Raw genomic sequence first — 16,326 nt, forward strand, 5'->3', positions numbered from 1 at the left:
AATGTGGCCAAATTTATGAAACCATGGTTGATATTACTTATTACATATATGTTACATGCTTTTTCGAAGTGCAAGAAGGATCATTAGGACACTTGTGCACAGCTGCAGGATAACCCATATATGTCTGGTTGGACATCCACCCAATATGTGGAATAATACTTCCAAGTCTACTAATACACACAAGTACCTAAACTTCATTCTCCTTTTGCTTTTACTTCCACAATATAGTTTCTTTAAGATAGCTAAGGAATTCACGCTTTAACACCATACAAATTATGCAATATACCTTAAGAGAGAAAATAAGAATATTTACTGGTGTCCTAGTATCATTGGATTCTAGAAATAGAAAAATCTAGCACACCCAACTCACAAAACCAACCCGTATATCTAAAACAAGTCCTGTTGATAATAATTGATTCTTTATCAAACAACAGCACAATAAAACCAATGATATTAGGACCCCAGTAAACCAATAGCACTAAAACTAAAACAAACCTTATCTCCAGCTTTTCCAACCAAATCTAATATCCAAGCGTGAATCAGAATAAGTAACAACTGCAAATATGAAACAACAATTTAAGAATAATATCAGTTAAATGTTTTAGCAAAAGAGGCATAAACTGCAAATCTATGCTTTGACATATATACTTACAAATGTATGAGATCTTCAAAATAAAAAATCTAAATTTCCATATTGGACGTTGAGCTGCTGCTGTTTATGATAACCTTTGACAATTCTAAAATCATTATGCAAAATTAATTAGTTAATATTAAAGTAACATGTATTGAACTAACTCTAAAGTAAATTTTAAAAAGAGTAAAACTGAGTTTTACCTTCTTTAAGTTGTTCAACATGCTCCAAGTTTTCTTCAACACTTATTAGGGTGGTAGATGACCGAAGCCAATCTTGGGTACAAATCAAACTTTCAACCACTTTAGGAGATAAAAAGCTCCTAAATGGATCAAGTACTCAACCCCCAGTGCTGAATGCAGACTCAGGCGCAATAGTAGAAACTGGAATTGCCAATACATCTCGAGCCATCGAAGACAGAATAGGAAACCTATGACAATTTGCTTTCCACAATTTCAAAATGTTGAATTCTTTAGTTGGAGGCTCACACACTTCACTGAAATACTTATCCAATTCTAAAGGCACAATTGTAGGTCCACTACCACCGCCACACTTATGTTTTTTGAAGCGAGAAAAAAATGAATTTTCAGAATCGTCCTCGTCATCCGCCACAACAGTTGGAGTAGACACTTTAGATGGCTCTTCAACATCACCTCGAGGTCCCAACTTTTTCTTATAATCCTCGTATAAAGCATGTAGGGAATTTTTTAATAACAAAACTACACCAACTCCTCTCTCACCCTGATACATCTCTTTAGTACATATTCCATATATGCTAACTTGTATCTCGGATCAAGCACCACAGCAATATAAATTAAGTGATTTGTTTTGTACAGATCCCCCCAATATTTATCAAACTTTTCTTTCATTTTTATCGCTATTTCCACCATTTCAAAATCGTCACTCTCCAACCACCCTTATAAGAGACAATGCATCTTACCAAGCTCATGAAAAAATGTGTTTGAGGTGACATATGATGAACCCGATACTCGCAATGTTAGCTCATAAAAATGTTTCAACACTTTGACAAAAAGTCTGACCTTATTCCAATCCTCTAACTTCGGTCTCCCATCAATAGTAATAACTTGGTTCAAATCAGTATTCCAATTACTTGTACTAAGATCAAGTTTAAAACAAGGATCTTCTTCATCAAATCTCTCAAAAGCCCTCTCAAACTTTTGAGCGGTCTCTAACATCAAGTAGGTGGAGTTCCATCTAGTTGCAACGTCCAACGATAACAAGCCCTTACATTCAATTTTTTCCATTTCAGCACATTGTTTGAATTTTCTCAATCTTGCTGGGGATTGTCTAACATATCTTACTGCATCCCTAACTCTTGTTACCGATTCATTTAGGTCTTTCAACCCATTTTCTACAACTAGATTTATAATGTGAGCCACACACCTCATATGCAAATATTGCCCATTCATAATGCTAGTATCCCATTTTGCCATTTTTTTTTTGAAATTAGCCACAGCAACATCATCTGAACTAGCATTATCCATTGTCAAAGTAAAAACTCTATCAAGTTCCCATCTCATGAGACATTTCTCAATTGCCATAGCAATGGCATCACCCTTATGACTAGATATTGGACAAAAGTTTAAGATTTTTTTTTCAAAATCCAAGTATTGTCAATATAATGCGCTATCAAACACATATAATTAATCCTTTGAATTGAAGTCCAAGTGTCAGTGGTTAAGCAAACTCTTTGACAAGAATTTTTTAACTCATTCATCATGTTCAACCTTTCTTCTTTGAATAACTCAAAACAATCACGCGTCATAGTCAAACGTGAAAGAAACCAAAATTTTGGACAAATAACATTCACAAAGTGTCTAAACCCCTCACACTCAACAAGCTTGAAAGGTAGTTCATTTACCATCAGCATGCGACCTAAAGCGTTTCTTGCGAGCACTTGATTAAATTTCCAATTAACCACTGAAGAAACATTATCACCATCATCTCTCTCACCCCCTGTTGCAGTTGATTGAAATGTAATTCCATTTGACGAGATTCTAATGCATGAGGGTGTTTCTTACAATTTCTCATATGATTCCTTAAAGATGTAGTCCCATTTTTTTTTGGATCACAGTGGAACTCCTTAGAACAATAGTTGCATCTCCCTTTAATCTCACCCTCTAAATTTGTAAACTTGGTAAAATGATCCCAAACCTCTGACCTAGCTCTTATTGGTTTTCTCTTTGCCTTACCAAGTGATGTTGTACCTCTATCATTTTATAGTTGGCTATCTTGGGTTGGTGCTATTGGTGGTGTAGGCCTTGAACTATCATCCACACTAGGGATATTTGTGGTGTGAGTCATGTCTTCTTCTCTTGCCATCTAAAATTAAATTAATACAATTGACAATTGTAATTTTAATTAAAATGTATTTAAAGACTAAAGAGTAAAGACTAAAGAGTAATTTTAATTTAATTTAAATGTATTTAAAGATTAAAGACTAAAGAGTACTTTTAGACAATCCCCAACACATGAAAATAAGGATCAATTACAAAAATATCATATAGGAGTATGACTTTACGTACATTGCAAGAAGAGGATGTTGAGGCTGCCATTTCGAATGAAATACCAGTGTAATAACACTTATACTCCCTATTACATTACAATAATATTATCAAAATTAGTCTCTTTCAAATAATAGTAATGTTGTCATTACTATTATTTGAATGGCTTTGGAAGGATAACCTTAGTGGGGTTTAAATAATACCACCACTAGCATCCATATGGGTAAATTTCATATCGGTTTTTAATTGACCATCAATTTAAATAACAACCATTACCTATGATTAATAGTTGACTAATGACAAATATTAAGTTGGAACAATTTGAAACTTCAAGTACAAAATTAATCAAAGAAATCAATAAGTACTAAACTAGACATTGTCATTAGTACATTGATGAAGTTGCCCTTTTGACCATTTATATATGTAAGATATGTTGGAAAATAGTGAAATACACAAGAAAATAGAAGTGAAAATAGACTCAATAGTTAAGGGAACAGAATTTCCCACACCCAAAGACTAAAGCATAAAGGAGGGACACTTGACATTCTTAGTTAATTAATTAATTGGCTTGATTCGGAATAATCAAAATGTTTAAAGTTAAATGAGTTAATAGGGGAATGGGTAAGCTAATTAACACTTGGAGTATGTCAGGATTTTTAGAATAAGCTAATTATAGGGTGTGACCTTAAATGAATATTATACTAAATATTTAAGTTTTTGTAAATTAATTTTCTCCCCTTTTAGGTTTAATCTAAACATTATGTAAATGACCTTAAATGAATAAACAAGATAGGCTTTAAAAAAATTGTTCAAATGAATTTAAAATCACTTTGATTAATTCACATTATAAGATCCAATAAATTATATTAAAATTATTACAAAGAATTATTTTTCTGTTTTTTCATTTCATTATTCAGATGAATTCATTTCTGTAAAGTTCTTGGAATGTAAATAAAATTCATTTAATTGAAAAATAATTAATAATATTATTTTATAATAATGAACCTCAAGACAACACAACATAAAGAAATAAACATTTAATTCTACCCAACCCAATCAAACCAAACATTAAAATTCCACAACTACAACACATTTTAAATTTTTAATTAATCGGTCGGTCAGCAACTGTGGCTCGCAGCACGATAGCAATGTACACGATTCACACAAAACCAAAATAAATCAAAACCAAAAACCACAAAACTAAAATAAATCAAAAAATACCTAGGAGGAGTGGACGGAAGATGGAAGGCCAAAGGCGAACAGACGGTGACGATTGACGCTGATATCTGCAAAACCAACAACTAAGTTAAAAATCAGAGAGAGAGAGAGAGAGAGAGCAAGACGCAATGAGTCATGAGACTCACTTGTCACCGTTGTGGCTATGTCGATGTCTAACAGCAAAGCACAAGGCGGCGGATGGATGAGGCAACGAAGGAATAGACGGCAACGTAAGGTGGAGGCGACGAAGAAACCGATGGTGACGAACGGCTACAACGGCGACGGTAAGGCTTCGGTTCCGAAGGGAAGGGTGTTAGGGTTTCTGATTTCGCCCTCTCTCTCTCTCTCTGAACTCGGGAAGCCTCTCGAATGGCAAATGAGGCGCACGAAGTGAACTGGGGTTGGGTTGCAGGTTGGTTTAAGGCTTCTAAGTGCAAAACGACGTCGTTTTGAGAAATACAAAATGACGTCGTTTTAAATATCGATCGGTTCGGTTTATTTGGATACTCGATCGAGCTAACCGAACCGCAAAATCGAACCGCCAATAAACCAGCATTCAAACCGAACCACAACAAACAAAGCAAAATAATCGAACCGAACTGGTCAGTTCGGTTCGGCCAATTCGGTTAACCCGAAAATTTGCACACCTCTATCTAGGATTATATTCCAAGAAAAATATCAATTGAAGGTGTTTGATTGGCTTAATTTTTTACCTAAAAATTGTTATAATTTTCTAACTTTTGATGTTTGATTGCGATTATTTTTCATAAAAATAATCACATATATACCACAGATAATCAATAATATACAAATCAATAATCCATTACAAAAAATAAATTAAATATACAAAGATAAAATATTTAAAAAAATAAATCAAATATACATCCCCCATTTCATCCATCATTCCTCGTTGCTTAGCAACAAAGATCGGGAGTTTTCTCTCTCTCTCTCTCTCTATATATATATACATATATATATTTTTGCGTGTAACGCTCTTCTCTTCCTTTTGCCCCTACCTAATACAGCACCTCTTCCGCTCTTACAAGAAAGCTGTCGCCCCACCTCCGTCTCCCGTTGTCGGCCAGCCCCTCAAAGTCAACATCACCCAAGCAATCCATCTCCCAGCAACTATTGCAGACTCACTAGTAAGGGAAAGACCAAGTTTTGGTCCATCCTCTCTCCAAGATTTTCACTTTGACATTCGCTTAGAAAACAATTTCTTTGCCCCCATGGGAATTCATTTTCCAGCAAAAGTGAAAAAAGAAGGTCACATGACCCTAAGTTGGAAAATATTTTCATGAAAAATTTGACTAATCAAACACTCCAAAAGCTGAAATTTGGGTATAAAATGGCCATTTTTCATGGAAAAAATGGCCAATCAAATAGCCCTAATTAAATTATGGTTATTAATTCACTTTACTAATTTAGAATTAATTAGTTTTTTTATTATTTGTATTTAACATCTATTAGTAACGTATTCTAGAATGTACTTAGCTATATATTATGACAAGTTAGGGCTGTGATATTATTACTTAATTTATAGATTTTATTTTGTATAGATAGTTTTCTATTCATGTATAGTTAGTTTCATATTTTACACTGCTTCTTATATAGTATGCTACTTATATAGAAATAGGATGTATGCATGTATATAAGTTGTTGTGTATCTCATTTATTCGATATATGTTTACATTCTTTTTTTTTTTTTGGTTGACCTAGGTATTCAACCTTCGCCCGCTCAGTCTTGGAGGAAACCGACCTTTCCCCCTAGTTCGGTTTTTAGGTAAATCAGATGTGGTTACAAGTTTATATACTCCCAACCGGACACGTGGTCAGTCTTCACTAAATAGGGAATTTCTGCCTCCATTAAGAGTTGATCCCCTGTCACTCTCAAAAAAATTTAAGAGTTTTATCACTTTTGTCATGATTAAGAGACTAGATTCTTATATTTTATATAGTATCAAAGGAGGTTCACTCTAAACCTATCCATATGCTATCTTTTTCATCCTAGGTTGTTGTGTCAATAACTTTTCTTACCCTAATTTGTTTGTTACAAGGGTAGATTGATCTTCGATCTTCTCTTGTGTGATCAATCACTTGTGCCTCAATATTTGAGGTTATGTGTCTTGTAGTGCTTGTATTTGTGCTTTAGGATGCTAGATAACATGATTATTTTAGATCTATGTGTTCCTATTTGTCACTATGGTGAAGTTTAATGGAAAGATAGATGCTATTTGGTCCCAAGCATTTTGTATCTTCTTGGGTTCCCAAGGTCATGCCCATCATCTCGTTGGTAACAAGTTGGATTCTAAGGATTCCAAATATACAACATGGTGTCAATTTGATTGTGCAGTGAAGACATGGATGTTAAATGCTTTGGAACTTGAGATTGCTACCCTATTGGTCTCGCATCAATTGCTAAGGAGATGCGGGATTATATCAAATTGATGTTTTTTAATTGTTGTATCATAAGTAAAAATACAAGATTAAAAGCTCAAAATAACTCTTTGAACTAAAAGGTATAAATTTTTTCATAATTGGAAAAGTTCTGCACAAACTCGCAAACTAGATAATTCCGTCATTCAAAAAATCTCTCCAAATATTCCAAAAAAAGAATAGACAATTATCTATAAAGAATTTTAATTCTAAAATAATTTTGAACTATTGGGATAAATATTATTCATAAGAATCATAATTCTAATGGGTTCAAAAATATAAGAATCCTAATCCTAACAAGATTATAAAAAAATTAAAATAGATATTATCTGTAAAAATCTTAATTTTGAATTAGTTAAGATTACTCTATATCTCTATTAATAAGTAGATACTCATTACTAAAAATATACATATCTGATACTAGTTTTAATACAATATTTACTATCTTTAGTGTTAACCTTTTGATTGTTTCTTTTTTGTAGGTTTAAGCGGCTTAACGACAACATTCTGATTCAAATAAAATCATTGTTGTATCTTGGTAATAATAATTGATGTCATCTATGGGAAACGTCCAAAAACCTAAAAATACTACAATGACTTTCGCACAATCTCAAGCTGTAGAAAGCCTAATCAATTCAATTAGGAAAGAAAAAAGTACACATATGTGATAATCTCATTAATGGTATGTTCTTTCATTTTATATACTTCTACATCTGCCACCGTTTCATTTTTTAATTATTGTTTTATACAAAACGAAAGATAATTGAAAAAGAAAACAGAGGGATTTATATCTATCTATCTATCTATCTATATATATATGTGTGTGTGTGTGTGTGTGTTGTAATAAGAAGTTTCTTGTGGAACCTTGGTAGAAAAAGAGTAAGAAAAAAATTGTGCCATTATGTTATATCATATATATATATATATGATATAACACATACATATTATAATATGTTGGGAGAAGCTTTTGGAGAAAGCTTTGTTGGAAAAAAGAAAAACTAGAAGCCCCAATAGAAGAAGCCAAGAAGGCCGACGTCTAAGCATGGCCACGGGAGACTAGCCGACAGTGGAAGGCAAGTGCAACGATACGAATGTCCGACGACCACTGCGCGAGGCTAACGACAGCCGATACAGGGTTGGTAAAGGTCCCAGGATCCAACTCAGCCATGTTAACGTTGTGACAGGGGGTCTTGTTGGTGTTTATATCAGGCTTAGGGGTTTGGATCTTCAAGTTGTCCTTATAGCACTGTCGGGCTTCCTTTTGATCGGCATAGACAACCTTGACCTCGGTGGCAGAGACTAAGAACTTCATCACCAAGTGCGGGGTGGAGATAACTACGCCCTAGGGAATTGAGGGATGGGTGACTGAGCAAGATGTTGTATGGGGTTTGGCAATCAACAACCAAATACTTGATACTCACAATTTTGAAAAGTGTGGTTGTCTCGAACATGGTCAACAGGTGTACCCATTAACATGTACCTGTTATCTAGAAAAATCGACAAGATTCCTGATCAGTATATTTTGCACTCTTATTTAGTGGTCAAAGCTTAGCATTTAAGTATTCAGTGAATATGATTGCTACTCATTTTGGGCTTAATATTGTCAATATAGGTACACATCACATGCAAAGCGAACATGGAACAAAAAGAAACGATTTCAGTGCATGATAGAGTGGAAATAAAACTTGAAAACATGGTTAGCTATCAACTTGAAATGAGGTGGAGAAAGTGAAAGTGGAACAAGAGCAAAAATGGGAAGGCGAAGAAAAAAGAGGCTAAAGAAGAAATCTAGTAGCTTACAGCGATGTAACATCCGAAATTTGAGATAATTAACAATTTTTAATTTTGGCATTTAAAGTGATTATTAAATATTCGAGGATTTAAGAAAAATATTTAATTCATGGGTTTTAGGGTGGTTTATTGAGTTATGTGAAGTTTATATTAAATTTGATATGTTGTTTGAATTAAAATAATGTATTTATAATTATTTGAGGTTATTATTTGGAAACTTCAAAGAAATTAATTATTATGGTATTTGAGGTTACTATTGAATATTTGGGAATTTAGAGAAGATAGTTATTTCTGATGTATTGAGGAAATCAGGAATTAAGACAGTAAATTAAATTAATTGGAAGCAATTATGGAAGTAATGAAGTGAATTAAATTAGTGGATTTTGGGACAATTAAAGATGTAAATGAAATAATGGAACTTGGAGGGAAGAAAATCACCTTAAGAATAAATTAGGTGATATATTTATCAAAGGTGGCAGCCGGCTCAGCGGTCGCGCGTGAAGGCTTCCTGGTAGAAGGCGCGGGTTCGAGTCGCTAAGGGGGGGAGGAGAAAAATAAGCTGGGATTTTGCTCCCAGCAAGGCGCTAAACAGCGCCTTTTCGAGGCGTCACATGGCGCCCATGCACATGGGTGCGGGCAACCATGTCATGCGCACGCGCATGCGGGGGGTCGCGTGGTCGCGCAGCCCTCCTGGCCGCGCCAAGTGGCAGCCGCTGGGTTGCCCCCTGCTCTTGTCCACCACAACCACTATCATCTCTAATTTTAATGCAATTTTATAGGAACTTGGGGGAATAAAATGAATGATGATGTTATCTAATAAGGGGGCCTAGCAGAGAATAAATTGAGGGGCTTTGCAGAGAATTAAATGATGAATGTTTGCAGAGAATAATTTAGTGGAGTCTGCATTGAATTGGGGATAACAAATGGAGTATAAATAGGGAGTAAGGGTGTTGAGTTGGAGGCATGAAATGAAGCAGTGGTCGTGAACTGGAGGAGGAATGGTGGCAATAAGGTATGGTCAATATTAATTTATCATTAATTAAGTTGTGAAGTTAATAATGTTGGGAATTAGTGAAGGTAATGTATTAGTTAAACTAACAACTTAACTAGTGGAAATTCATTGAAAGATTTCAGTGGAATTACTGCCATGGATCTATTTAATTAATTTGGTTATGTATGATTTCATAGGGAATTTTGAGAGTGTCAACGTTACGCTATTAAGTTATCGGCAGCTTGATGTAGAAAATCTACTTAAACTAGTTATTTAGTAGGCTAGTTTAGTAGATAAATTATTAGAATTATGATATGTTTTATTACAAATTTTATGTGGTTAAGTCTAATTATTTTAAAGTCATGATCTCATTATTTTTCAGCAAGAGTTTGATAAGTATGAGAATCGGTCATTTAAAACCAAGTTCTTCTTCCTCTTTGTTTCAATTAAGAGGCAAGATCTTAGTTTTCTTATTAATATGCAAGTTCAGTTTCTCCCTTTTTGAAGTTCATGTTTGCAAGTTCTTCTCCTATTTTACAAGATCAGCTCTTCTTTGCTCAAGTTATGTTTAAATTACAAGTTTTATTCTCTATTTCTTGCTATTGCAAGATCCTACCTCTTAATTTTCTAAATTGCAAGTTATTTTCCTATTTTACAAGTTATTTTCCTTTTTATTAGTAAATTATCTCATGGTCCTCATTTATACCTCTTGAATCTCAAATAGGGTTTTGTATCACCCTATCTTTCCTTGGGAATGATGCTTTATTGTGGACATGCAAGGATTTGATGTTGTCTTGCATGAATGTTGCTCTACTGTGCATATTGCTTTGTTAATTGCATGTTAGTTATATATGAGAAGTTATTACGAATATGCATGTTATGGTAATGCATGAAGCATGTACATGAAAATAATTTTTTTTTTTAAATATGTAAAGGCCTCATGATACACACAGTGGACGAGTCCGCAGGATATATCCTCAAAGAAAGTGTTGAGCTCAAAGTTGGACTTCGATCCCAAGTTTATTTTATGGACTTCGGTCCCAAGTTTATGATATGGACTCCAGTTCCATGGTTTTGGACTTTGGCCCCATGATTATGGTTCTAAAAGATTGCATTTGAGCATGGATGCATGTTTCATCATTTTATCATGTGAAAGTACCTTAAATGGCATTCATGTCTCTTTTGCTTCTTGATACCCATAACTCTTATGCTTGGTTTCTTCCAGTTATACTTGCTAGGCCTTGTGGCTCATGTTTGTTTGTATCATTCCAGGTAAGGGTAAGGCTAAACTAGAGAGCGAGCCAGGTGAATCAGGATCCATGGGGTAGCGGTGTGTACAGAGCCGTCTCAACTAAAGGTCCTTGGGGGTATTTTGGGGTGCCTAAAAATTAAGTCATGCTTGTTTATGTTTCAGGTTGTACCCCGAGAGGATATGGTGGGTTTATGAACCTTGATGTGATGTGTAATATTGAGTTACTTTTATTTTTGTGAGCATGCGGACACTATTGTGTTTGTCTATGAGTAAGAATGTATGAGTGTGGCTTTCGTTGTCAATGAGGGTGTGTAATATTTTAATGGGATTTGGCTTTTATGTCATCTTGTTGTGGGTCCCTAGTTAGGGGCGCTTACAAGCGGTATGCATTCCCCTGTAGGACCGCTGTAAGAATTAGTTTCTGGAGCTCACAGTCTTACAACAGAATGCATACCGTTATAAGACTGCTTTAGGAATTGCTATCTAGAGTTCACGAGTCTACAACAATAAGCATACCGCGGTAGGACCGCGATAGAGTTTTAAACTTCAATTCAAAGTGAGATTGCGGCCCATCTTCGTCAAATTCAATGGAAAACGAGAGTTTTCACTGAGCACGACTCAAAAACCCTAGGGATGGCTATATAAAGGCTCTATCTTGGAGTTTTGAGGGAGTTTTTGGGATGGAGGAGGAGTTGACGGAAGATTAAAGGGGGTGAAAGAAGGCAAACTATACTTTTGGTTATATTTCTCTTTCTCAATCTCTGTTATGGACTTCGACTCTTTTCTTTTTCTTTTGATTGTAAGAATGCATTGCTAAGTGTTTATAGCTAGGGTGAATGATGAAACATTGACTTCTAATGGTTTGATTTAAAGTTACTCAATTTGCTATTTCCTTATTCATTCAGGTTGATTGTTTGTTATGTTCATAATGTCGTTTTGATGCTTGATCACCATTGAAACGTATTTGTGATTTGTATTGCTTTTGAGAGATTCAATATGGATTAAATATGGTAGCAAATAATGTAGAGTCCTATAATAGGTAGAGATACTATTATGCCCTGTGAAATTATTTTTTTGACGATCACTGTGATTGAATGTATGTCTATATGTTCGAAGGTTGACTAGAAATAGTTAATCTCATATATATACAAATAACCAAATGAACATCGAGAGAGGCTTTGAGTTGTAATTGGATCATCGATTTTCAACCTAAGATAAGGAGTAACAAGATCCGAGTAATGAACAATTGAACCATAGAAGGCCGACGGTGGATTCACAGACCCTAGTGTCTTAGTTTTGTGAGTTTTGAATCGAAGAAATTGTTTTAGTTGCATTATTTATTAGTGTTGAGCCAACTTGCTCATATTAATTAAGTTTTGATGATTAACAAAAATATTTTTATGATATAAATATTTTTTCTTACTCATGTAAAAAGTAAATTTATTTTGAATTAATGTTTTCTATTACTCATGTAAAAAGTAAATTTATTTTGAATTAAAGGTGAGACATATTTCTTATTATTTGAGAAAGTCTAAACATTTTTTGAATTTCAAATTTCATATTAACTATTTCTTTAATGGCTAAAATGCTTATAAATATCCCCTCAAACTCATTTTTTAAGTATCCAAGTACTTTTATTGCATATCCAAAGCACCCGAAAGCTTTCAAACGTTCTCAAACAAAGCATCCAAGCAATCAAAGGCTCTCAAAATATTATTGCACATCTATCGAAGAGTCACAAGGCAAAAGGAGAAAAGTTTTTCAAATTTTTTACGACAAATCTGAACTTCTCCATTTGAGGTTACAAATTTATTTATTTATTTAAATATTATTGCATTGTATAATTTGTTCTTAATTGCTTATTTGTGTCTAAGTGTGGACAAATTATTTGTAACATTTAAATTACTATTGTGAATTGTATAGGTTTCCTAGATCCGTTAAAATCTAGGTGAATCTAGTTTTCAAGGTAAGTTAGAGAAAAATCTTGGTGTAGTGGTTGCCTAGAACCCATTATAATCTAGGTATGTATCTAGTTTTCAAGGTGAGCTAGTGTGAAAACCTTGGTGATTTTGATTTAGTAGAACTCCAAAGGTGGTTAGATCTTGGGAGAGTGGATTAGGTGTGTGTGGAAACACCGAATCACTATAAATTGTGTTGTGCCTCATTGTATTTATTTTTGTTATATCTTGTGACTTATATTTATTATTAATCTCAAATATAATTTATTGTATTTATCAAATATATATTTTTCAATAAAATTATTAATCAATAATATTTATTAAAATTGAGAAAAATTTTAATCGCTCAATTCACCCTCTCTCTTGAGTGGCCATACCCTAAGAGACCAACAATTAATAAATTAGTTTTCATTACAATTGAAGTAATTGTTAATAGCTATACCAATGTGTGTGTTAGGTTAAGGTTAAATTAGTTAGAATAAACGTCAAAAGTTAGTCCTCGTGGATACAACACTCTATTTATCACTATATTATTTGTCACGATCCGTGCACTTGCGGAATAGAATAAGCAGACAATTCTCGTGGAACAATTTGAGCTCTTCCTCTGGGATTTGTAGTTTCCTTAAGGTTGAGAGGTATAACAAATCGATCAAGCCTCCTTAATCAACTAGGACTTTCTTGATGACGAAATTTGCAGCTACTATGGATATCACCATGGGATCATCTAAGTTCTGGTCAATCCCCTCAAAGTCCCTGTCGGGTCATTTTCCTTTACTCCTACTCAGCATTGCTTGCTATCATTACCTCCCTGAGGTGACGTTTTCTCACTAAGCTGGAATCTCCTTCGCCCATGAAACCTCCAGAAATCGTATCTATGACTCATGTGATCCGATCCGTGGGTGTCGTCCTTGCACCTTGACCTCCTCTCGTTCTCGATCCTCTTTGTGGACTATAACTTTTTCTCTGACCCCGGTCTCCTTACGGCTCCTTATTCCAACTTTTTCTCCTATAGACATACTGGCCAAGGTGGCCTTATCTTACCAACCGCTCGATTTGGTCTTTGAGCGCGACATAATCCTCGGTCGTGTGATCGTACATTATGTAGTAATCACAATGCTTACTTGTGTCCACGTGGGAGATGGGGTTCTGCTTCACTCTGCTGTCAGGGAGTCTGATGATCCTCGAGTTGTAGACTTCTCGGAGGATCCGATATCTTCTGGTCGCTAAAGGAGTGTATGTCTTGTACCTTAACCTAGGTAGTTCAGGCACTTGCCCTCGTTCCCTTCTTCTTTCGACCTGTTCTCTATTTTCCCCTATCTGCCAAAGTCTGTATTAGGTCAATATGGATGCTTGACCGATAGGCCTGGCTGTGGACTGGATGGTGCTGGGCTCTTGGCTAGTGGTCTTTACTCTTGGCAATTGAGACTTCCTCAACGTTGATATAGTTTACCGCTCGTATTTTGAGGTCGATAAAGGGCTTCCTTGCTAATGAGTCCCCAAAGGGCCCAAGCCTTAACCCTGCCATGATGGCGTGTAAGGAGACTGCAGGGTTGAGGTCTTGGATCTGAATGGCTTCTTAGTTAAACCGGTTCATGGATGCACGTAGAGACTCAGTTTTACCTTGCCTAATATTAATGAGGCTGGTTGAGGTTTTGTGGTGAGCTCGGCTAGTGGAGAAGTGGGTTAGGAAGCGGGTGGCGAGTTCAGAGAAGTCATGGATAAAGTTCGACTCTAGGGTAAAGAACCATAGAAGGGTGAAATTTTTTAGGGTACTGGGGAACGCCTGACACATAATGGGGTTAGTGCCTTCATTCAACAACATCAAGGAGTTGAACATCGTCAGGTGCTCTTGGGGATTAATGGTCCCGTCATACAGATTCAAAGTGTCGGGGAGATGAAAACCATTTGGCAAAGGCACGAATATAATGAACTCTGAGAATGGATGGCTGGAGGTGTATAGGGTTGAGGTAGGTGTAGTGGGGGCAAAGGTTGTCTCAGCTTGGTTGTGGTTGCTGCCTTCTGCATCATCGGCGGCATGCCCGTTGCAATGACTACGCAATTGGTTGCAGGTTAGTTAGACGACTTGGCTCTCGAGCCGCCGAATGGTCTGGAGAAGGACCTCCATGGTTGTAGGGTTTTCTAGTTGGTGAGGGTTGGTGTTTGGGTTTTCTTGGTTAAGGACCATGTTATTTTGGCTTCTGGTTCTGGCCATAGTCGGCTTTTGAATGGGGTTATTGGGATGTTTTGGTGAGGTTATGGGGTAGGTAAGTTTTATTGGCCCCATGATGGGCGCCAAAATGTTCCCTTCGGCCCAAAGTGGTGGTTGACCAGAGAACTTGAGGCAACGACAACTCCAGTCACGGCAGTTTGCGCAACGGGGGTGGCACCTGCAAGCACTCCAACGTTCAAATTAGTGGGGATTCAAGATGATAGAGTTTCTTTAAGGTTGAAAAGAACATACCTCTACTGGTGGCAAGGTAGGCTTATATGGGGGAGAGGGGGAAAGCCCGATCCCTCTGTAATCGTTGGTCGTTACAGGAGGATAAGGAGCTGAGGATCTTGACGCTGCTAAGGATGAAGGTGAAGATGAAGATGAAGGATTGAGAATCTCGAGGCCATTGAGGCGTATTGCGGGTGCGAAGATCTCAGACGGCATTGACGGGATGAAGATGCCACTGAGCTGGCGTGAGCTGAGGTTGGGTCTAGAGATCGGGCTTGGTGCTGGGTTATGGGCCTAACGCCGAGCTAGGCTTCTTATGGTTAGTGCGGTCTAGGTGTTGTTAGAAGATTTTGGTATTATATGCATGATTCCCATTCCTATGCATTGTGGCAATCAAGCAACAATTCATATTGCGAGTAATCATATTTTTCATAAATGAACAAAGCATATTAAAATTGATTGTCAGGAACATTCACCAGAAAAAAGATTTGTACTCCATTTACAACTTCAAAGGATAAAATCACCAAGGCCCTTAAGAATAATGACTAAGTGACAAGTTTCACTTAATAGATATTTATGTTTCATATTGATATTTTTTCATATGGAGTGGGAGTGTCAATTAAGTATTTTAGGGTGTAACTTACTATATATTATGATAAGTTAGAATTGCAATATTATTGTCTAATTTATAGATTTTATTTTTGTAGAAATAGTTTCTTATTCGTATAGAGTTAGTTTCTTATTTTAGTCTATTTCCTTGCATAGAATAGGATACATGTACATAAGTTGTTGTTGTTGTTGTACACCTCATTTATATCATATATTTCACATTCTTTTATTTCACAACATCAAAACACAAAAGACTTCTTCAGAATACAATATACATCAAATAACACAAATAATAATAATAAAAATGATTAAGTTTAAACCAGTAGAATAAGTTAATATTTATTTAATAAACCTTATCGAGTGCTCAGGCACTCTTAACTTCAAACATATTATCTGCACGAAATTTGTAAAACAAATAATTTTGGAGAAAATCATGTCGGCGAGCAAGATTGTCGGTGGCAGATGAAATGAATGA

Source organism: Diospyros lotus, chromosome 3 (assembly GCF_014633365.1).
Source record: "Diospyros lotus cultivar Yz01 chromosome 3, ASM1463336v1, whole genome shotgun sequence".
Lineage (NCBI taxonomy): Eukaryota > Viridiplantae > Streptophyta > Magnoliopsida > Ericales > Ebenaceae > Diospyros > Diospyros lotus.